This window comes from Saccopteryx leptura, chromosome 4 (genome assembly GCF_036850995.1).
Source record: "Saccopteryx leptura isolate mSacLep1 chromosome 4, mSacLep1_pri_phased_curated, whole genome shotgun sequence".
NCBI classification, from domain to species: domain Eukaryota; kingdom Metazoa; phylum Chordata; class Mammalia; order Chiroptera; family Emballonuridae; genus Saccopteryx; species Saccopteryx leptura.
The window spans coordinates 2,245,051-2,268,939 of NC_089506.1; the positions used below are offsets into that span (position 1 = coordinate 2,245,051).

General features: G+C 48.0%; 1 protein-coding gene and 1 non-coding gene across 2 annotated transcripts in view; both read right to left on the reverse strand.

Annotated features, from left to right (window-relative positions):
* CSMD1 (CUB and Sushi multiple domains 1) overlaps positions 1–23,889 on the reverse strand; it is a 1,728,861-nt gene that overhangs the window by 736,838 nt on the left and 968,134 nt on the right. The window lies entirely within an intron of this gene.
* On the reverse strand, positions 17,474–17,549 carry TRNAT-UGU (transfer RNA threonine (anticodon UGU)). The gene has a single exon. It is a non-coding gene; the product is annotated as a tRNA-Thr (tRNA).

Sequence of the window (23,889 nt, forward strand, 5' to 3'; positions counted from 1 at the left end):
TCAAACCCGTGGCCTCAGAGTTCCAGGTTGATGCTTTGTCCACTGTGCCACCACAGGTCAGTAAGAATCGAAAAATTGAAAAAAAAATGGCATCATATTCCGACTAACCAGAAAGACACGTTTGTGGGGAGAAAAGCTACTGAGCACGTGGGGACAGGCGCCTGGGATGACCGGCCCGGCCATGGATGACCAACGTGACAGAAATGCCTACATCACAAACAGGCTCCGAGCCCACAGCACACAGACTGGCGTCTGGGAGCCATGGAGCCCGAGAACAGCAGGCATGTCAGGTGCTGAGACTTCCCTGGCACACGCACTATGGCTCAAGAAGGCATCAACACACAGGTGGCTGCATAGGTGACCTTTGTCATTGGGTTCATGTAGAGGACGAGGAGACAAGCTACTCCACGGGCCAGCCGAACGCGAGGAGATTCTCTTAGTCTGATTCTCGCAGTGGACAGACAGGGCCCCCTGCTCTTCTAAGTAACAGGAGGCCATGGACTTCCCAAGGGGACACAGTCCACACCGGTGGACAGGAGGTCACTTCGGCTCACCCTCCGATTCCCCATCGAACCACTGCCATGTAACACCTGCAGAGGATCAAGTCCCACGGGACACGCCCGAGGTCAAAGGCACAGCCTCAGAGAAGTCCACAGCCCTGGCTGCCCGCAGGGACGAATGGATTCTTCCAGGTGACAGCCATCCGATGTGAGGCCCTCGGCCGTCTTTGTCAGGGACCAGGTGAAGAGCCGTGAAGGAACCGAGGCCCCGGGCGGGGGGTCACGGGCATGACCTGGCAGAGATCCAGGGCCACTTCCTGTGTTATAGCACACGTCTCCCGACTGGCAGCACGGAGGGAGGGAAGCCACCAGCCCAGGGACATGGATCTGTGTGCGGCAACATTCAAACACCCGCCGTGCCCTGCAGGGTGTGCCCTAAGTCAACACGCCCACTTCATTTTGTTTGAAACAAATACAAATCTGCTGAGAAGACATCAGTCTGTGAAGAGAGTGGATTTCTGGGGCTGACCCGGGCTTCGTGTAGACCTTGCCCCCGGGCGACTGGACCCTTGGATTGAGGAGCGTAAGTGCACCCCAGAACCGAGTGACAGGTGTGCCAGCAGGAGACGGCCGCTCTCTCCCCGCGTGCGGACCTGGGGTCAGAGTGGAGGGTGACGTTACAGAGTGCGACATGGGGCTCCTTTACTCATCCTGACTTCACTCACTTTTTGAAAACAACAACAACAAAGTAATAATAATACACTACTGATAGTAATGATAACTGATTTTTACAACACTGTGGTTACAATGAAAGGAATGTAAAAACAACCAGTTTCTCTCGTTTCCATCCAGGATGGATGACACGGCTTTGACATTGATCATGACCGTCACTACCATGACTTCACACAGTTAATCACATGTGAGAAAACATACATGTGGGTAAGACACATACATGTGTCCCGAAAGCACACTCAAACCCAGACCGCCCAGGTAGCTCACGCACGAGAAATCTGGCATCAAAGAATGTCAAGTATAGCTACTTCCTTTAAATGAACAAACACCCACATTCAAATAAAAAAAAATTGTTTCATTGCTGCACCAATACAACAGCTGTTGACACAGTGTGACATGTCGCAGTGCAACAATGAACTTTCCTGCGTGAGGGCATGAAACCAAGGAGGTGACCTTATACCCACTGGGGGCGGGACAGTTCATAAAGGCCTGTGCTTCCTAAGGCTTCCCCAGGACAGAGTCCCCAGAAGGGGGCATTCACATGAAAATGGCCCGGCCAGCGCAGACCCTGGGTGGCCAGACCGTGGGTGGCTGGAGCCCAGCGTGCTGCACGGCCCTGGGGCGGGTGCCGAGTCACCATCCGAGCTGTGTCATCTGCCTGCCCACCCGCCCGAGGACGGTGTCCGTGTGCACTGAATTCTGTGATTCCAGTGGGACCCACGTGGAACTGAGGTCCGACCCCGGCTGCGTCAACCATCACCCGGAATGAACCAAACAGCCCACCCAAGGACACGGTCCTCCCCACATCCGCCCTCCCCTCTGACACCAAGCGCAAGTTGGGGGGCTTCCCTCACCACCCCGGGCTTGGATAATTCACTGGAAGAACTCCTAGGACTCGGCAGAAGCTGGCAACACAACATCACAGTTTAGTGCAGGGACAGATGTAAATGAAAGGAAGAGAGGGCTGAGCCAGGACCCTGGAACCGGACGCAGGGAGCTTCTCGAGCCCCCTCTCTGCAGAGCTGGGGAGCCCCCCGCCCCAGCACGGGCACAGGACCGCCACAGGGGGATAGCCACAGGGGGACAGCCACAGGAGGACAGCCACAGGGGGATAGCCACAGGGGGACAGCCACAGGGGGACAGCCACAGGGGGACCCCCCAGCATGGGCACAGGACTGCCACAGGAGGACAGCCACAGGGGGACAGCCACAGGGGGGTAGTCCCAGGGGGACAGCCTCAGGGGGACAGCCACAGGGGGACAGCCTCAGGGGGACAGCCACAGGGGGACCCCCCAGCATGGGCACAGGACTGCCACAGGGGGACAGCCACAGGGGGACCACCACAGGGGGACAGCCACAGGGGGACAGCCACAGGGGGACCCCCCAGCATGGGCACAGGACTGCCACAGGAGGACAGCCCCAGGGGGACAGCCCCAGGGGGACAGCCCCAGGGGGACAGCCTCAGGGGGACAGCCACAGGGGGACAGCCCCAGGGGGACAGCCACAGGGGGACAGCCTCAGGGGGACAGCCACAGGGGGACAGCCACAGGGGGACAGCCTCAGGGGGACAGCCCCAGGGGGACCGCCACAGGGGGACAGCCCCAGGGGGACAGCCACAGGGGGACAGCCCCAGAGGGACAGCCACAGGGGGACAGCCACAGGGGGACAGCCCCAGGAGGACAGCCTCAGGGGGACAGCCTCAGGGGGACAGCCCCAGGGGGACAGCCTCAGGGGGACAGCCACAGGGGGACCGCCACAGGGGGACCGCCCCAGGGGGACAGCCTCAGGGGGACAGCCACAGGGGGACAGCCACAGGGGGACAGCCACAGGAGGACAGCCCCAGGGGGACAGCCCCAGGGGGACCGCCACAGGGGGACAGCCCCAGGGGGACAGCCACAGGGGGACAGCCACAGGGGGACAGCCCAGCGGCGAAACCCGCCCAGGCTCCTGAGCTTTGTATCCGGGTTCATTACCTGGGCAGGGTTGATGAACAGATGACCACAACTGCCTGAACTCAGTCTCAGGGTCAGCCGGTCCATGTGACCCAAGTGCCCATCGTACATCACGGCGCTGGCCTTTCTGGCATGGCCCGGCCACCACCCTTAGATCACCAGGCATGTCCAGGCCTCCATTCAAAAACAAAGAGAGTTCTCTCAGCTACCATGAAAATGACCTTCCGGAAACCAAGGGGAAGATGGCAACTGTTTTTTGTTACTACATACCTATAAATGAAATAGTTTGTGATTATTTCAAAAGATATTTACAAAGTAAAAAAAAAAAAAAAGCTTATTCCTGGGCCTACAAGGTTATAGAGAAGAGGAGTCACGGGAATGGTGAGAGGGAACGCAGCCACCAAGGACAGGGACAGGGACAGGGCTGGAGGGGGCCTGGTCAATGACATCCACCGGAGAGGCGAGAGCCCGCTTCTACGTGGTCCCTGGGGACGTCAGCACAGGTTGGGGCTGTAACGTGGGTGGTCCTGCCTCGTGTGTTCGCTGAGTAGGGAGGTTCAGTCAGTGTGTGTCAACGGACAGATAGATGCCCTTACATAATCATAGTGGTTATGCGATGGCCACTTAGGGTAAGATCTCTAAGGGACGGTCTTACAACCCCCTGAGGGCACAGACTAGAATTGCGGGCCAGTCCTTATTCCTGCTGCCCCACCCCGACCTGACCACAACCAACTCCCCTTCCGTTTGTGAGCTACCCGGATCTGCCCGGTCCAGACACACCCGGACCCTTCTGGAATGCCCTGTTGATGAGGGACTGAGCCACGGAAGGGGGACATCACATCCCAGTCACACGAGGGGGAAGTTCTTAAGTAATCGTAATGTCTCATATAATGTGTACAGGCTGCCACAGACAAAGTTACCTTGGAGACATGATGCAAGTTATGAATGAGCTATTTTATTCGGGGGTGTAACAAACAGGCCCCTTTTAAGATCAGAAAAGCAGTGAGGACTACACAGAACAAGGTATTTTTTCAAACAGGTCTGTGGGCATTTAGGAAACATTAACAATTCACCAGCGTTCATCTGTAGGGTTTATTTATACATGTTGAAACCTCATTCTGTGGGCTTTTCCCACAATTAAGCAGGCCTTCAGTCCCCGCCAATGGCGAGAAGTATTGCGCAAAGATAATGTTGATGGTCTACGGAAATGGAGCAGAAATGACTGTTGTTGAATCGAGGTCCAGCATGTAATATTCCAGGCATTCTTCTTCGAAGAAGAAGCTTTGAAGTTTTTACTCATATGACTGAAACCCTCAGAGTTTGATCCAGTCCACACTGACTCTGTGGACCACGTCAGAGAAAAATACTGCCTGACTTTCACGCTGAATGATGATTTTAGGGACTGGAGATATTTAGGGTGTTTTTTGTTTTTCTTAAAAAGCCTTCCATCGGCCAACTCTGTTTCTATGTCTAGTTTTGAAAGAAAGTTAGCGAAGATTGGAGTTATTTATTTTTTTTACAGAGACAGAGACTCAGAGAGAGGGACAGATAGGGACAGACAGACAGGAAGGGAGAGAGATGAGAAGCATCAATCATCGGTTTTTCGTTGCGACACTTTAGTTGTTCATTGACTGCTTTCTCATATGTGCCCTGACCATGGGCCTTCGGCGGACCGAGTGACCCCTTGCTCGAGCCAGTGACCTTGGGTCCAAGCTGGTGAGCTTTTTGCTCAAACCAGATGAGCCCTCGCTCAAGCTGGCAACCTCAGAGTCTCGAACCTGGGTCTTCCGCATCCCAGTCCGACGCTCTATCCACTGCACCACCGCCCGGTCAGGCAAGATTGGAGTTATTACAATTCAGTTTGACAGTCATAAATTATGTCTTCACAGAGACCAGCGTGTACTTTATATTGTCTACCTCACAACAGAATCACTCACTTCTCCAAAAAAACACAAATGCAGAGAGATTTCACACAGACAACCCACGGAGTTTTAAAATGCAATTCGGGCTTCCATGAATTGCCTAGCTGTCAGAGGCTGACCATTGTTAAAAGATTGAGGACATTTCTGTTTTTCTTCCAGATAACCTCCCATTGAATAATATTTTATAAAAAAAAAAAAAGAAAGAAAGAAAGAAAATAAGTTCTTTTCTCTCGAGTCCTGCTTTCAACGTGGGACCGAAGCCGCATTCTCTGCCCCATACCGTCTCTCTGGACATTTTTACCTCCACAATCTAGGCTGAAAGCGACGTCTGTAAAGCAGTCACCCACGCGCAGTCTCTCGATGCTGAAGGATCTAAGAGGCACTGACAGTCCCTTCAGGCTCACGACTGTCTATGTTGTGGGCACCTGTCCCCACGTGACATTCAAAGAGGCACCGGGCAGGGTGTCAGGTTGGGACGGGACCACGTGCCTGCCATTTCCCGGGGGAGGGCACAATGTTGGGGACAGGTGGCACACCCCTCCCGGACCCGGGCATCCACCTGTGGAGACGGGGGTATCTGCTACAGGCTCCCCGAGGTCCTGACAGCCTCTGACTTGCAGGCGAGGCTTTCTGGGCCTTCTGCTCCCCAGACGGGCGGCCGGCTGTAACACACCTGAGGTTCCGCTCTTGTTGTATTTAAGCCAGCAGGCCTTCTCTCCTCCCCAGCGAGGACGACTGACCCAGTGTGAGGACGCCCTCTGCGAAAGCGTCCCTCCCTTTCCTGTCCGGATGACCTCGATGACTCCGTCCCTCTGTGGGGGTGGCACTTTGTTCATGAAACTTAGATAAGAATCGATCATTTTTACACAGAGTAGACACCTGGAGGCAGAAACTATGTCTGTGTCTCTTCTAAAAAAATTTTTTAAATTTATTTTCCTGTGCAAGACAAAGCCCAGGGAATGCAGGGGGCTCTCGGTAGACTTTCTGTATCAACACCGTGCCTTGCAATGAACCTCTCTCTGTGAAAATAAAAAACGTCCAAATGCTCCCCGATCCATCAGCTCTGTCAGGGTAGCTGGGTTGTGCTGCTGTGACGAATGGCCCCGTGTCCCTGCGGCTGACGCGTGTCTGTTCCGTGATGCATGTCCACGGGGACCGGTGACGGTAGCGCCTACCTGTGAATGGCCCCGTGTCCCTGCGGCTGACGCGTGTCTGTTCCGTGATGCATGTCCACGGGGACCGGTGACGGTAGCGCCTACCTGTGAATGGCCCCGTGTCCCTGCGGCTGACGCGTGTCTGTTCCGTGATGCATGTCTACGGGGGCCGGTGACGGTAGCGCCTACCTGTGAATGGCCCCGTGTCCCTGCGGCTGACGCGTGTCTGTTCCGTGATGCATGCCCACGGGGACCGGTGACGGTAGCGCCTACCTGTGAATGGCCCCGTGTCCCTGCGGCTGACGCGTGTCTGTTCCGTGATGCATGTCCACGGGGACCGGTGACGGTAGCGCCTACCTGTGAATGGCCCCGTGTCCCTGCGGCTGACGCGTGTCTGTTCCGTGATGCATGTCTACGGGGGCCGGTGACGGTAGCGCCTACCTGTGAATGGCCCCGTGTCCCTGCGGCTGACGCGTGTCTGTTCCGTGATGCATGCCCACGGGGACCGGTGACGGTAGCGTCTACCTGTGAATGGCCCCGTGTCCCTGCGGCTGACACGTGTCTGTTCCGTGATGCATGTGAATGGCCCCGTGTCCCCGCGGCTGACGCGTGTCTGTTCCGTGATGCATGTCCACGGGGACCGGTGATGGTAGCGCCTACCTGTGAATGGCCCCGTGTCCCTGCGGCTGACGCGTGTCTGTTCAGTGATGCATGTCTACGGGGGCCGGTGATGGTAGCGCCTTCCTGTGAGCTGTCTTCAGCCTTCAGATGGAAGGAAGGCGGAGGCAGCAAACCGCACGTTGGCACTGGAAGATTTCTCCAGCAAATGCCATGCCCTTTCTACCTGTCTCATTAGTCAGTTGGCATTCCTGAGGTTATCAACATGCAAATGGATATTCCTGCTGTGGGTGGGGAGGGGGGGTCGGTGCCTGAGGCAGAGTCGGGAATGAAGGGAAAACCAGAATACATCAGCTTGCACACAATCCATGGCAGTGCCACTCGGGCAGTCTTGGATTTGGGTGCGGACATCGCCTGTGGTCTTCATGCAGTCCTCATCCTGACAAACGGGACACAGGGGACAGTGTGTGAACACAGGAGGATGGGAATGGCGTAGAGTGTTGAGAACATTTGTCTGGATTTCCAGACAAAAACAGAAAGGTCTAGATTGGTATAGACGGTTGCCATGAAACTGTTCAATGAAAGGATGCCTACGGGGTTTGGTATTCAGCCAACGAGTGCAGCCATGGAGGTGCCAATAAATAAGAGCAAGCAGACGAAACAGCGTCCTTGAGTATCATGGTCAATGCAGCTCGATGCCAAGTCAATGGCGTCTGCCTGAGGCCCCACAGTGAGGATTCAAGAGAAAGCCAAACTTTGGCCCTGGCCAGTTGGCTCAGATAGATCCTCTGCCTGGCGTATGGATGTCCTGGGTTCTATTCCTGGTCAGGGCACACAGGAGAAGTGACCTTCTGCTTTTCCACCCCTTCCCTTCTCTCTGTTCTCTCTCTCTTCCCCTCCTACAGCCATTGGCTTGATTGGTTCGAGCATGGCCCTAGGTGCTGAGGATGAATTGACTGGTATGAACGTGTCAGCCTCAGGCACTAAAAATAGCTCAGTATTCAAACATCAGTCCTAGATGGGGTTGCTTGGTGGATCCTAGTTCAGGCACAGGCAGGATTCTGTGTCACTATCTCCCCTCCTCGAAGGAAGGAAGGAAGGAAGGGAAGGAGAGAGGGAGGGAGGGAGGGAGGAAAAGAAAAGAGAAAAGAGAAAAGAAAAGAAAAAAGAAAGGGAAAGAAAGAAAGTCAAACTTTGCTTAGAAATATGGTGGACTAGAATTGAAATTTTTAAAGATAAAAAAATGGCTACACTATTATATGGTACATATAGTTGTAATTAATGGAATTGGGAAAATTAAATGCATGTTTCAAGCAGTACACTAGCATAAAAATTAGCATATCAGTCATCTGCCATTACAGCCAACTAGATGTCGATGAATCAATATTGCTGTTGAACTCATTAATGCCTACAGAGTCAGAATGGCAATTAAAAAATAAGTTTCTGAACATGTGAGACTAGAATTCTGTAATTGGTGCCTGTCTCCACTGGAACAGGCGTTCTGGGGCTTAAACGTTTTATTCTTTATATTATGCCTCTGATTCCTGTTTTTATTTTTTTTCCATACTACTGGATATGACAATATTTCTTCATAAAAAACAATTTGAATCTATATACTATCCTTATTTTTTAAATAAGTACTCGGTGCGAAAAGACCAGTCCTGAAAACTTTTCCAGGACTCTGATGCACATCATTGTCAATCAGAATTGTCATTCCAAATGTGCTGCCTTTTATAGTGTTATCAAGGTCCATCCATGTTGTTGTCAATGAACCGATGTCACCATTTCTTATGGCTGAGTAGTATTCCATAGTATATATGTACCAAAGCTTTTTAATCCACTCGTCCTCTGATGGACACTTGGGCTGTTTCCAGATCTTCGCTATTGTGAACAATGCTGCCATAAACATGGGGGTGCATCTCTCCTTTTGGAATAGATCTATGGTGTTCTTAGGGTATATTCCTAAAAGTGGGATATCTGGCTCAAAAGGCAGTTTGATTTTTAATTTTTTGAGGAATCTCCATACTGTTTTCCTTGATAACATTATATGGAGTAAAATAAGTAAATCAGAAAAAACTAAGAACTACATGACTCCGTACATAGATGGGACATAAAAATGAGACTCAGAGACATGAACAAGAATGTGAAGGTAACGGGTTGGGGTGGGGGTGGCGAGTGGGCAAGGAAGGAGAGAGAGGGGGTGGGGGTGGGAGGGGCACAAAGAAAACCAGATAGAGGGTGACGGAAGACAATTTGACTTTGGGTGAGGGGTATGCAACATAATCAAATGTCAAAATAATCTGGAGATGTTTTCTCTGAATATATGTACCCTGATTTATAAATGTCACTGCATTAAAATTAATAATAATAAGATAGAAAAATGATAACTCCAAAACTGAAAAAAAAAAAGTGCTGCCTTTAAAAATAATGACTGGGCTTATTTCTTTAAAATTCATGTCATAATATATTCTATCATGAACTGCTTTATCAGAAATCTTACCATAAATGAAAAACTATTAATCCTTATCAGAGCCCATGATTGTTCCTAAATACTTTAAAAAATCTACCCACATTAATTTCTAGAAATAATCATTATTGTAATAACACCAATGAAACCCTGGCCGGATGGCTCAGTTGGTTAGAGCATCGTCCCGATACACAGGGGTTGCTGGTTCAATTCCTGGGAAGGGCACATACATGAATAGATTGATGCTTCTGCCTTTCTCTTTTCTGCCTTCCCTTCTCTCAAAAAAAAAAAAAAAAAACCATTAAAAAATAATAACACCAATGAAGCAAAATACATTGATATTTAAGTTAAAATGTAACCCTTGTAATTTTTTCAGAAGAAATAATATATATATATATAATTGTATATATATTTTATAACATATATATATATGTTTCCTTTAGGTTAAAAACTTTATACTCCATTTCCTTTGGAAACAATGTAAATGGTGAAATAATAATATATATTTTAAGTTCATACAGTCTCTTACTTCAAGTTCATGATAAAGTTTTCATCCTTTAATAAATTTTGAGATGCTTATTTGGTTGGTCTTTTGCCAGCTATTAAATAACACTCTTATGATGCATATGAGCATGGATTTTAAGTAGTTGACTATTCATGCCGAGCGTAGAGGCTCAGAGAGAGAGATAAGCAGTGTGGTCAGAAGTGACAGGAAAGGTAATACAGTATGTAAAAAATCTAGTTATTCAAACCCAAACTGGAACACATGGAGTACAAAAGCAATTCTATCCTGAGACTCGCCTAGGTGTCTGATTCTCATGTTTGGAAACTGTCACATAAGGAAACACGTCCATGGCACCTGGTTACAGAGTAGACCCTTGAACTTCCTCAGAGACGTGACCTCAGAATGGCGATATTCCCAAACTTTTCAATACGGTTATGGGATATAATCCCTTCCGTTGCATTGTCTTTGACACTATTATTCCTCATAATTATTTTTAGGAGGGTTTCCCAATATCTGAATTTGATTTTAAGTCCTCTGTTCCCTACCAGGTCCTCCGGTCACCAGTTCCCAACCTCACTCCCTGCCTTGTACTTGACACTTATTTTCAAATACACTTCTGCATCCCAACAGGAGAGGATTCACAAGAGACCTTCCTACTGCGGGCTCATTTTTCTTCCTTTCCTTTTGAAGTTTGTGCACATGACTTGAAATGAGAACTGAAAATAAAAATCGAGCACCAGGATCTCAATTTTTAAGTGCGTGGAGAAGTGCTGACAAGAATTTCAGGGAGTAATCATTTTAACCAGCTTTAACCTTTAAGAGACATTTTTTTTCCCTTATCAAGAAAAATAAATAAATAAAAACCTGTCCTGATTATCTCAGAAGGCAGAGAATATTTCACTTAAAAGTCCTGAAGGTCACACAACCTCATCACCAGTGAAGCTCCATATTTCTGTCTGTGGGAAACAGATGCGTAGAGTTTCAATCCCTGACAGTGATCAATTCAAATCTCGAGTTCCCGCCCGCTTTCTCAGAGAACCTCTCCACCCACAGACACGAGGTCCCTTCATGTGCCTTTTTATATGACATTGGTTTCTAGTTATTACTTTCTAAAAAATCCGATTTCTCCCCAGTGGCAATTCTGCTAAAAAAAAAAAAAATGATAAAGTCACAGTTAGTCTCATTACCAAACAGATTGTACTCTCGGAGCCATAAATCAACACTGTAGCATTCCCTCCATAGATCACAGAATAGAGTTCTAAAATCATTCTTTTTGAACAATTTGTTTGGAAAGTGAGGTGTGGGTATATCTACCCCAACAGGAGCCTCTGGGGGTTTCTGCAAGCACTTGTCACCGCTTTCCACCCAAGGACTCGAGTCGATCCACCGAAGTCACTATTAACTTCCCTTGATTCATGGACGATTACCTGTTCACTGGCCACGATGTCAGTCTTTCCTTTAGATTTCAGCCGTTAGCCAGGCCCACACTTAACCACCTTCTTAAAGAGAAGAAATAAAAATTGACCTTTCCTAAATTATAAAAAAAAAAAAAGATGTATTTTTATTCCTACAGGATGGCTCTCTTATACATGTGATACTAAATGTGGGAGGGAGGGATTCAGATGACCTTGTTTCATGAGGTGGGAACTTATTAAAACCATGCCATTGTAATAACAGCCACGTCTCTGCAGTGCTGGGCACTGGACATCTGGCCGAGTGCTCAGAACCTTAGCTCGGCAGTCCTGAGGGTTCTCACGTCCTTTGGTTGGGGTGCCACTGGAAAGTTCCGATCGGTGTAAATTAAAGGGCTCTGATGTTCACTCGCCATTCTGTGTCTTCTTTGTGCTTCTCAAGGACACACTGTACGTGATTTCTAAAGAGCGCTCCAAAGTGAGTGTTACTGCGACTTCCATTTCACAGATGATGGATCCGAGACTCTGTCTCCCTAAAATCGAGCACCTGAAAATAATGTGCAGGTTCTGTTCTTGTCTGCCCACCCTGGGCTCCTTCCAATAACTTTGCAGTCTGCCATCTTTAAAAAAATGTACAATCCTAGGATCTTATTATATGTGCTGTTTTCTTGTTCTCTTTTCTTTCTTTTTTTTAATTTTTTTTTATGATTCACTTATTTGGTTTCCAACTTGATACACTGACACAGAAGCACTCATGAATTCTTAGTTATTCTATTTTTTATTCAAAACCAATCAACCAAATAGTAGTTTAACCTTTGATGTAAATATTATCTACCGGTTTTTATCTTTTCATATGTGTTCCTATGTTTTTCATATCTGCTACATGTTTCATGTGTATAGGATCTGGATATAATTTGCTATTTTTATCCTTTGATGGTTGTTAATTTTTAATCATTCTGACTAAAAGGAGCACTTTAAATCTGTTTTTTAATTACAATTGCATGTAGTAGGCATTCAATAAATATTAAATAAATGAAGCCTTCAAAAACATTCCCTCCCCCCCCCCGTTAAGCAAAAAGAGTAATAAAAAATAGAAAGTCATTAACAATTAACAAATGGATGTTTAGGGAAGCAGACAATTGTGTCTTAACTGCAGAAAATGGGCACAGGCAGACTTCCAAGGAGACTGGAAATTTACAGAGTGGAAAATTGAGAGTTGATTCCATTAAACATGCCAGCCTAATTGCCTCTATGAATTGTGGGATTTATAAGAGAAAAGAGATGCTGAAGTGAAAAAACTCTGTAACATCTACATTCTGTAAATGTGAATGACCGTCCCGATGTCAGAGGGCTGCTTTAGAAGTTAAAGTGGGTAATCACCATGGTAAACTATTATTGGCTCCTGGGAGTTTCTTCTGATTCTAGGAATGCAGTTAGCACATTTAAAAAAATGTATATTTTCACTTTTAACATCAAGTTGGTGAAATAAAAGTTGTTAATATTATATTCCCGTATATGACAGCAGACACCTGGCACTGTAGTTTTGGGAACTGACACATTTTATTGCTTTTTAAAAGACAGTTCTGGCCCTGGCCAGTTGGCTCAGTGGTAGAGCATTGGCCTGGCGTGCGGGAGTCCTGGGTTTGATTCCTGACCAGGGCACACAGGAGAAGCACCCATCTGCTTCTCCATCCCTCCTCCTCTCCTTCCTCTCTGTCTCTCTCTATCCCTCTGGCAGCCAAGGCTCCATTGGAGCAAAGTTGGCCCAGGTGCTGAGGATGGCTCTGTGGCCTCTGCCTTAGGCGCTAGAGTGGCTCTGGTTGCAACAGAGCGACGCCCCAGATGAGTAGAGCATCGCCCCCTGGTGGGCATGCCGGGTGGATCCTGGTCAGGCGCATGCGGGAGTCTGTCTCTCTGATCCCCTGTTTCCAACTTCAGAAAAAAAAAAAAAAAAGACAGTTCTGAAACTGAATATTAACTGCTTTCTGCTGTTTTCCCAGTTTGCATCTTGACTTTTTTTGTTTTTCTTCTTTTCTTTCTTTTTATTTTATTTTTTTGCTGGTTTCTCTTCAGTTCTGTTTTAGTTTCAATTTCTCTTTGAAATCTAATATAACTCCTGAATATTCTACAAAAGAGAAACTATGGTTGTCAGCATGTTCTTTCCTTAGGTTCCGTGTGGACAGGGGAATGTGTGTTATTTATTTATTTATTTTAGTACTGTGACCCCAGGGTCTACAGGGATCCCTGACAGGAATCTTAGATTAGAACCAGGTTCTTCCCAGCCTTGGCTTGTTGGCTAAGTGGGTAGAGTGTTGGCCTGGTATGTGGATGTCTCTAGTTCGATTCCCGATCAGGGCACACAGGAGAACTGCCCATCTGCTTCTCTACCCCTTCCCCTTTTATCTCTCTCTCTTCTCCTCCCACAGACATGGCTCAATTGGTTTGAGTGCATCGGCCCCAGGCACTGAGGATGGTTCCATGGAGCCTCTGCCTCAGGTGCTAAAAATAGCTCAGTTGTGACCACTGGCCCCAGATGGGTGTTGCAGAGTGGATCCCAATTGGGGTGCGTGCAGGAGTCTGTCTATCTCCCCTCCTCTCACTTGGAAAAGAAGAAAAAGAAGAGGAACCAAGTTCTTTTCTAGAACTGAAGTTAATCCACAGTTAGTACAGTGAGACCTCCCTTAAAGTTGTCTTAGGTTCTGTGATTTTACGTGAAACAATAGATAACGAAACCAACTTTATTATAGGTAGCCGATATGAACAAATGGGAGCGATATTCCTCGGACATCTCGTCAGTAGTATAACCAAAGGCCAGGACTGCAGGAGCCGTGCTCACCGGGGGTGGAGGGATACAGCCTCAGCTGCCAACACTCAACACCCAGCCGATCACAGGGGCTTTAGGGTACCGTCCGTGTGGAATGATACATGGCTATCCAAATCCAAAGTCTTTACAGACTGGAATGGAACAAAACGAGAAGTCTGAGAGCCGCATGGGAAGACCTGGGCTTGGTTCTGCATCTCTAGGGAAGACACTGATTGACCAGCCAGGACGACTCGACAACAGAGGCCCGAATGCGGGTGATGCTCAGACTCAGGCCACCAGGAAGAGTTGAAGGAAAACAGAACTTGTTTACACAGTAGATTAGGGTTCAGCTGGGTGGTGTTCGGCTGGTTCTTTCTCTAGTTATACTTATTCGGTGTTTCATCAAACATAAGAACTAGGACGAGGGAAAGAAGAAGGAATTTGTAGCTCAATATAAAATGAATGTTGAAAACATGATGGGAGGAACCGTTTTTGGAGAAGAGCGGTGTTTCCCTTACTCTGGGGGAACCAGGTGAGGCCGGACAACAGGATTCACCACGGACTGGCTCAGCCACGGCGGGAGCACGCCCGTCCCCGGACGCCACCCCACGAGGAGCTGCCGGACTCCCAGCCACAGAGCTCTGAACACAGACGGGGACTGACTGCACGTTTAGTAATTCTGAAGGGTAGGTGACATTGTTATTCATACAAGTCACTTAAAGCTGTGTGCATCTATGTCATTCAGCACTATTACAGTGTTTTATTTTTCTTTTTTGTTTTGCGAGAGAGAAAGAGGGACAGATAGGGACAGGCAGAAAGGGAGACAGATGAGAAGCATCCATTTTTTGTTCCGGCACCATAGTTGTTCATTGACTGCTTTCTCATATGAGCCTTGACAGGGGGGCTCTAGCTGAGCCAGTGACCTTCCCAAGCCAGCGACCTCAGGCTCAAGCCAGCAACCATGGAGTCGTGTCTATAATCCCACGCTCAAGCCAGCGACCACGGGGTCGTGTCTATAATCCCACGCTCAAGCCTGGGGGATCCACTTTGCAATGACCACGTGCTCAAGCTAAGTGACCTCAGGTTTTCAAACTGGGTCCTCAGCATCCAAGGTCGATGCTCTATCCACTGCACTACTGCCTATTATGGTGTTTTAGTAAGTGGATGCTTAAATTAGAATTACAACCGTGTGTGTGTGTGCATGTGTGTGTGTGTTTTAAAACTCTGAGAGAGTTAGATCTAAAAAATTGGTTACCAAACCCAATAGCTCTTTGAATGCAACATTTGGTGACTTCTGTGATACACAATTTAGTTGAAATACAGACTACATGGAAATTTAGAAGAGCACAGACAACCCTCCACAAGACAGAAGAATGGAGAAAAGTAATGAGCACTATGATCCTTGGTCTACAATGTGAGAGACTGTCAGAACAGCACCCCTCCCCTCAGCCATACAGTTCATCAGAAACGCTGGCCTTAAGCTGGGAGGCCTGAGGTGAAAGTATGGTTAGATTATTCAGCACATACATTCAATGAAAGTTAATTTTGCCAATCACGCATTCTTCAAAGTTTAATTTTAAGAATAGTTCAAGATTCCCGGCCAGGGCACACAGGAGAAGCACCCATCTGCTTCTCCACCCCTCCCCCTCTCCTTCCTCTCTGTCTCTCTCTTCCCCTCCCACAGCCGAGGCTCCATTGGAGCAAAAAGGTGGCCCGGGCGCTGGGGATGTCTCCTTGGCCTCTGCCCCAGGCGCTAGAGTGGCTCTGGTCATGACAGAGCGACGCCCGGGATGGGCAGAGCATCACCCCCTGGTGGGCATGCCGGGTGGATCCCGGTCGGGTGCATGCAGGAGTCTGTCTGACTGCCTCCCCATTTCCAGCTTCAGAAAAATACAAAAAAAAAAAAAAAAAAAAAAGAATAGTTCAAGAATCAAACTCATGAATTAATTAAAACTAAGCATATACATATGTTTTTCTTGAAATTCTACTGTCTTTATTTTCATTATATAGATTAAAACAACATTTCAACTGTTCTATTGATTCCTTCTCTCTTTGGGGTGACCAACAGTCATGGATGGCCCAGGACAGTCCCTGTGGCCCAATTCCACATCTGCCAGTGAAAATTGGTATTTGTCGTGAAGTTAAAATCTTACTCTCCTGAACTGAAGAATTGAGGTAACCATTTACCAAACACACACACACACACACACACACACAGACATACACACACACACAGACACACACACACAGACATACACACAGACATACAGACACATACACACAGGCACACACACAGACATACACACAGACATACACACACACACACACACACACACTCTCCTAAAGTTACATGATGCACATTTGCATTTATGAAATACACTGAGTTCTATGACTGTATCCACCATTTCGTTTTGCATGTGTGTACCTTTTTTTGTTTCATTCAATCAATAATTTGTTGAACACTTCCATGTTCATGGAAATAGGAATTCTTGCTATGAAGACAATAAAACAAACATTTGTTTACTTATTGGGACTATTACTCTACCTCCACAATACTGGTGTGCCACGGTTTTCAGACAGGAAGATGCCCTTGGGCGTGTTGATCAGCTCCCTGGGCGCTACCATTCCGGAACATCTGTCTCATCGTTCGGCTAATCCATGTGGTCTTTCTGTTCTGTTTTGTTTTTATGATCCAAAGCTACAGAAGCATTTAGTCGCTTCATGGAGCCTATCTGATGGCTCAGGCAGGTTGAGGAGACATTAAGTAAACGGAAGCAAGCTGTTCATAACAGCTCTCTTTTTTTTATTTATTTATCAGTGAAGAGAACGCTCATAAAAATGCATGTGCGGGAAAACATCAAGGAAATTGGATCCCTGGGGATTTGCTTTGCAATGACCCTGAAAGGTATCTCTTCCAACGTCCCTCCTAAGACTTCAACCTCCAAGCACCCGTGGCAGAAGATAATCATTGTGTGTTTATACGTACAGACTCCATCTCCGAAGGCAATGACTACCGAAGATGTCTTTTCTGGTCCTTAGAAATGTCTTCCCATTAGATAAGGCAAAATGTTCCTTCCTCCACTGCAGTCATTGGACTCCAATTTTGCCACTCAGTTCTGATGGAACAAACCTAAATATTCTTTTTTTTTTTTTCTTGTATTTTTCTGAAGTGAGAGCGGGGAGGCCGAGAGACAGATTCCCACATGTGCCTGACTAGGATCCACCTGGCATGCCCACCAGGAGGCGATGCTCTGCCCATCTGGGGTGTTGCTCTGCCACAATCAGAGCCATTCTAGTGCCTGAGGCAGAGGCCACAGAGCCATGGAGCCTTGGCTGTGGGAGGGGAAGAGAGAGACAGAGAGGAAGGAGAGGGGGAGGGGTGGAGAAGCAGATGGCCGCTTCTCCTGTGTGCCCTGGCCGGGAATCGAACCCAGGACTTCCACACACAAGGCCAACGCTCTACCACTGAGCCAACCGGCCAGGGCTCAAAGGTCGACATTCTTACAAATGGCAGCACTCATGTGCATAAAGGCAAGATGTTCATTGTAGCATTACTCATAGTGGCCAAGACATGGAAACAACTCAAGTGTCCCTCGAGAGAGGATTGGATAAAGAAGATGTGGTACATCTATACAATGGGACACTATTCAGCCATAAGAAACAATGACATAGTGACATTCACAACAACATGGATGAACCCTGAGGACATCATACTGAGTGAAATAAGTAAGTCAGAAAAAGCTAAGAACTGTATGATTTCACACATAGGGGGGATGTCAAACTGAGACTCATGGACAGAGATAAAAGGGAAGAGATAAAAGGGAAGGGTTTCCAGGGGGGGACGACATGGGGATGTGGGGACACGGGACAGCAGGTGGGCGGACGGGTGTAAAGAGGGACATACATACGGTGACAGAAAAGCAACCTGACTTTGGGTGATGGGTATACAACACAATCAACAGTTCAAATGCTATAGAAATGTTTACCTGAAACCTGTGTGTCCTTAATGATCAGTGTCACCCTGTTCAATTTAATTTTTTTTTAACTAAAGAAAAATGCCTTGAGATTCAAAAAACATTAAAAAAAGAAACATAATCACGACAGTTCCAGATGTTTTAACTAATAGGCTGTGATCTCACGGCATGAGACCATAGACAGTGTGAAGACTAAGCTGTGTGGATTAATCGCTATACATCAGCATCTTCACCTGATGTGTACATTATATACACTGGTGGTATTAATTTTAAAAACAAACGAGATCCATCGAGGGCTCAGGTGTGGTCGGTCACGCGTGTGGGCTGCTGCCTCATTTTCTTCCGCTGCTGGGACGAGTCATCCATGAGATAAAAAGCGTCGCTGAGAGTCAGTCCGCTCCATCCGTGTGCGTCCACGCTGGGATGACACGCGGGTGTCTTCTGGGGCCGTGAAACTAGCGTCAGAGAGTTTCTCCATGAGCAACCGGACCTTCCACAGATGAGTTTGGTGCAGAAGGGAAGCCCGCCCCACGCGGCCCGGCTTCCTGTCTGTCCGCGTGAAACCACGCCCGTGGCCATCGCGGCTCCCAGCCTGGCCGCTGAGGAGGGAGGGCTTCATCTAGAGTCCCTGACTCGGGGCCTGACGCCGGCATTTCTCCCCTCACAGAGCTCTTTTATTTGTGCCGAGATGGGTGGATGGAGAATTTGCCCAGGGCGGCGGCTCACAGTGAACCTTCCAGCTTCGCTTTAGTCAGATTATATACACCGGTGGTGATGTAACATCCGCACCTCCCCTTTTGTTCACGAAACCGTTTTAAGAAGTTGGAAGGAAGCATCAAATAAAACCTTTAGATTTCAGAATTAGGAAAATTCACTTTTTACTGTTTTTGTTCGTTTGTTTGTCTATTTGTCTGTTTTCTCACCGAGTTCACTCCCACGTGGCGCTCCATTCTGTTTATTCCCTACATTGTGACCCTAACTGGACCATGGTCCCTGCTGGACATCCCGGTCTCATGTGGTCAGTGTGCCACTGCGTTTAGGTCAAACGCCAATAGTGGATCTGACCTGTTCAACTAGGATCCAAAGACTCAGGTCCGGTACCCCACTCTCTGAGTCAGTCCAGCTGAGTTCTGTCCCCGAGGGGCGAGAAGGGGCGTACTACAGCCTCCGTGCCAGTGACCTCTGCGCCTCCTCCGTGACGCTCTGGCCACCTCCTTCGGGAAACTTTTCTTTTTTTGTCCCCCGAGAACATGTCTTTGCATTCAGGTATTAGGGGTTCCCACAAGGATACGGAGGACCCCCCTCTTCCAGAAGTAAAACCCCAACTCTCACAAACTGTTGTTGTGACCACGTACAGGAAGGACGAGTTCATAGAACCCCAGGCAATCAAAGCCATGGGCTCCACCCGCCACCACAGTGGGGACCGAAACAGGCCGTTTACAACAGAACTGCTGTTTCATCCATGTTCAGTCAAAGGCGTTCTGTTTCTGAACCGCTGAGTTCTCAGTGAGGAGGCTCTCTTTCCACGCTCACCATGGGAAGAGCACCCTGGCCGCTGTCCTCGCCGTCCCCTCAGCGCCAGCCCGGAGTTCACACACACCGAGTCAGGAGGGTTGAACGAAAGCAGAGACACGGTAACCGGCCGTCCAAGCCGCCCCACGGCCCCGTACGGCATGCCAGGGAGAGGCTCCCGCGGTGTTTCTGAGAGACACTCACTCAAATCCTTTTCAAGTGGATGACAAACCAAGCTGTCACCACTTAGTGAATGCAAAGGAAAGAAAAAAAAAAACTTATTTATGAAAAATAATGAGGGAGATGGGAGAGGTTTGGTTAAGGAACAGACGTACGGTAGCATTTATAAAAACATTATGGACGGTGAGATTTAAACTATAAAATTATAAAATGAACTATAAAAGGGAGTGGAACGTAATAAATTATTTTAAATGCCAGGCAATGTTCTTTTTTTTTTAATAAAATTTCCCAGATTCGTCGGACAATAGTCGTACACGGAGAAATGAGAAATGAGAAATAAGAAATAGTGCTGTCGTAACGACATGCAGATATTAACACCACGGATGTAGTGGAATTTGAGTTCCAGGAAACACAAGAGCTTCTTGATGAAGATTTTCTGCTAAATGACTATGATTATATACTTCCCTGGAAAGTAACAAGGAGAAATGGAGTATCTGATACTTTTGAAAATGTTGGCAGGTTAAGCCGCGAAGCCAAGTCCTCAACGGTTATGGTATCGATCTAGAAACTGACACTTCACTATAAATAGAAAACATTGTATGAGCTGCCCCAATTACCAATACTCACTTCCTAAAATGTAGGGTTTTTGTCACTGAGGGGATAAATACCCTAATCCTCTCTTTTTCTTTATCCACCATGGGTTTCCTTCTGGTCTTTTCCGAACACACGTTTCTGCTTTCGCCTGTAAGGGTACGATCTGACTTCCGTGTCACCTTCAATGCCAGGAGGGTATTTTTAATCCGGGTGCGATGGCAAATGGAAGACAGGATCCTATACCCAGGAGCGGAGGCCTCTCTTGATTCAGGCCCATTTTTATTCCCCCTCGAGAATCAGTTACGAACCCGTGGTGTTCACCCTCCCTGAGTCTCAACTTCCTCGGGACGCCGTGAAATCGCTGACGGATTCGAACACCCGTCCTGTTGTTGTGGCTTTTTACCTATTTCCCACCTTAGGGTGCTTCCACTTCGGCAATTCAGACTTAATAAGACGGAGATTAAAAAGTAACAGTATGTGAAGAGAGGAATGTGGCTCTAGGTATGTAATGAAAAGTAACCAATAAGAAACAAAACCTTATCATTTTTATTTTATAACTGTGACTTACAATTCAATTCAGAAAAGTTACTTGAAAAAGAATGCCGTTGAGGAAACGTGAATAAAAAAAGGCAAAATAACTCCTCTAAAGAGGGTTCTGACAATAAACATTTTGAATCAGCAACAGCGCTTCGATGAAAAATGAAGAGGACGATTCTGTAGTGTGCCCGGAGACCAGGGACACCAGGGACACCAGGCAGGGGGTCAGGGGGTCAGGGGGGCTCAGAGACCAGACGTCAGTGGTGGAGGGCGCCCCCCGCTCAGCTGAGCGTGACTGTACTGGCACTGCCTTCGTTTGGAGACGCTGGTCCCCACACAGCCCTGTGGGAACCCCGTGTCCCCCACTGCATCACACAGGGCTCTGCACATGGCACCCTGACTTTCCACGGTGACGTGCTGGTCTCGGGGGTAACACAGTCAGCTGCTCATAAAAAAAGGCCTCAGTTACTGGGGAGGGGGCGACACACATCCTTAAAACCTCACAGACTCTGCCGACGCCTCCCAACGGAACAACGAACACTATTTTAGTGTTTCGATATTTCTGGGTTACCGGAATGTCTGAATTAATTGCCAAGAGGCTACGGATGATACATGAGCGACGGTGTTCACGGCCCCTCGGACGCATTGCAGACAGCAAGCCACACGCCCCCTCACCAGTGGAGAGGTCCTGGATCGTTAGGGGGGGGACCGTCCACCCGAGAGCTGCCCTGGACACTCATTTCCCTGCGCCAACGATCCCTGCGTTATCAGCATCCCACACCTGTCCTTGGCCGGGAGGAGAGACTTTGATTTGTCACAGACTCATTTTACAGGAAACCCATATTAGCATGGCCACGGACGTGACACAAGAACACAGAGGTTTTATTTACGTAGGAAGCTCCCTTTCTGCGGTGAGCGCCGAGGAGGACAGAAGGAGTCCCCGATGTGAACTTCTAAGCGTCCGCACTGTGTCTTAGGAGCCTAAGAACACAGTTATCAGGGGTCCCCGGGGCCCTCCCTTCTGGGATGCTCACGGGGCTTTTGGTCACGGCGAGGGCAGCCCCGAGAATCATTTGTGTCGTAAACGCGCTGACAAGGGCAGCTGTCCATGATTCCAGGAGGAGACACAGGGACCCACGCAGCACGGGACATGTAGCACGTTCCCCACGGGGCACACACAACTCCTCACAGGGTCCCCTCTGAACTTCTCCCGAGTTTAACTTTTCACACGACTCTGCGAACAACCTAGCCCTCCAAAGAGCCTTGTTTTCTTCTGAATAGTGAGAGTATTTGTGAAGCAATGTTTAGTTTCTGCTTTTCCATGGTCAGATGTCCGTGGCTGGTGGCTCTCTTCTGACTCCCCCTCCCCTGGGTCCGCCCCCTTTCCGGCCCGCCCCCTCCCGGGCCCGCCCCCTCCCGTGGGCTCGCCCCTTCCCCTGGGTCCGGTCATGTCCTGAGCCCCCTCCCCTGGGCCCGCCCCCTCCCCTGGGCCCGCCCCCTTTCCGGCCCGCCCCCTCCCTGGCCTGCCCCCTCCCCTGGGTCCGGTCACGTCCCGAGCCCCCGCCAGGCCACAGCAGTCAGGGTTTGTGGGAGAAGTGCTGCCCCTGCGCTGAGGGCTCTGATAGGAACTCTCCCCTCACGAGAGTTCCAGCCACAAAACACTTGAGGAAGCAGGAAAGTGGATACAGATTTAATTAATACAGCAGACTCCATGAACACCCGCCCAGGGCCATCCCCGGGCACTGATGGAAAGCGAGCTTCCGAATGGAATTATTTTATTTCAAGGAGCATCTGTCCTAGGGTGCAGGTCTACTCATCTTGAGACTACATGCTTTAAAACCTGATGATGATTATTATATACAAATTTTCAAAAAAACATTCATTTGAGAGAGGTGGGGAGGGAAAGAGAGAGAAAGTGAGAAAAGGAAAGAGAGAGAGAGAGAGAGAGAGAGAAGGGGGGAGGAGCTGGAATCATCCACTCCCATAGGTGCCTTGCCCAGGCAAGCCCAGGGTTTCAAACCAGCAACCTCAGCTTTCCAGGTCAATGATTTACCCACTCAGCCACCACAAGTCAGACCAACAATGATTATTTTTGAATAAACACAAAACTGAGCAGAATTGGGAGGGATTTTCATTATCTTATAAATACAATACATTTGTTTCTGGTTGGATTATGAATCTTTGTGCTTTTCAATATCGGCCATGGCAGAGAATTAAATTGTTATTTTAAATCAAAACATTTTTTTGAAAACTTTTATTGATACTTAGGGTGCTCTCCGCCTACCCGAGACACTTTCACAGGAAAGTGAAAACACCATGTGGCTCCCGTGAGCAGAACTGAGAGCCTAGATCAATGGTTCTCCAAGTGTGCGCCTGATTACGCTGCAAAAGGCTGTTAAGCTGTGGTGCTGGGTTGTTGACACTAACCCCATGTTCTCCATAAATACTGGAGGCAAGTTTCTCCTATCCTTTGTTTGGTATAAAGTTAAGATTTGCTAATGGCCCACTTTGCCCTATAAATAAAGCAAGATGCGGTTTTGGGCGCACTTTGTTCTTGCCAGCAGCAATTACAGGACCCTCCCAACCCCATATTTTCTTCATTCCATGTATTTTCTTAATTCCGCACCGTTCCCTCTCAGGACCTGGAATTACTAGCTGCTCTGGTTTGCGGCACGTGCCCAGTTATAAAGATACATATAGTTACTCTATTATACCATTTCATCATAGAAATACCGCTCTTTGTGTTAACACATCATTATTATATTTATTAACACATCATTATATTATTTTTAGATAAATACACCCAAATAAAATGGATAGATTTCTCAAAAAGAAGCATGATATTGAAGAATCTAATTCTGGAAGTGAGCAAACTTTAAGTGTAAATAAACTAGGACTTGAAGGCTGACGGGCATGATTTAATTTATAGCATTTTCCCTCACTTAACATTGAACAATACGATTGGATTAGAAACCCACTCATGGAAGCTTCAAGTGATTTTGGTTTAACATTAACAGAAGAAGAAGAA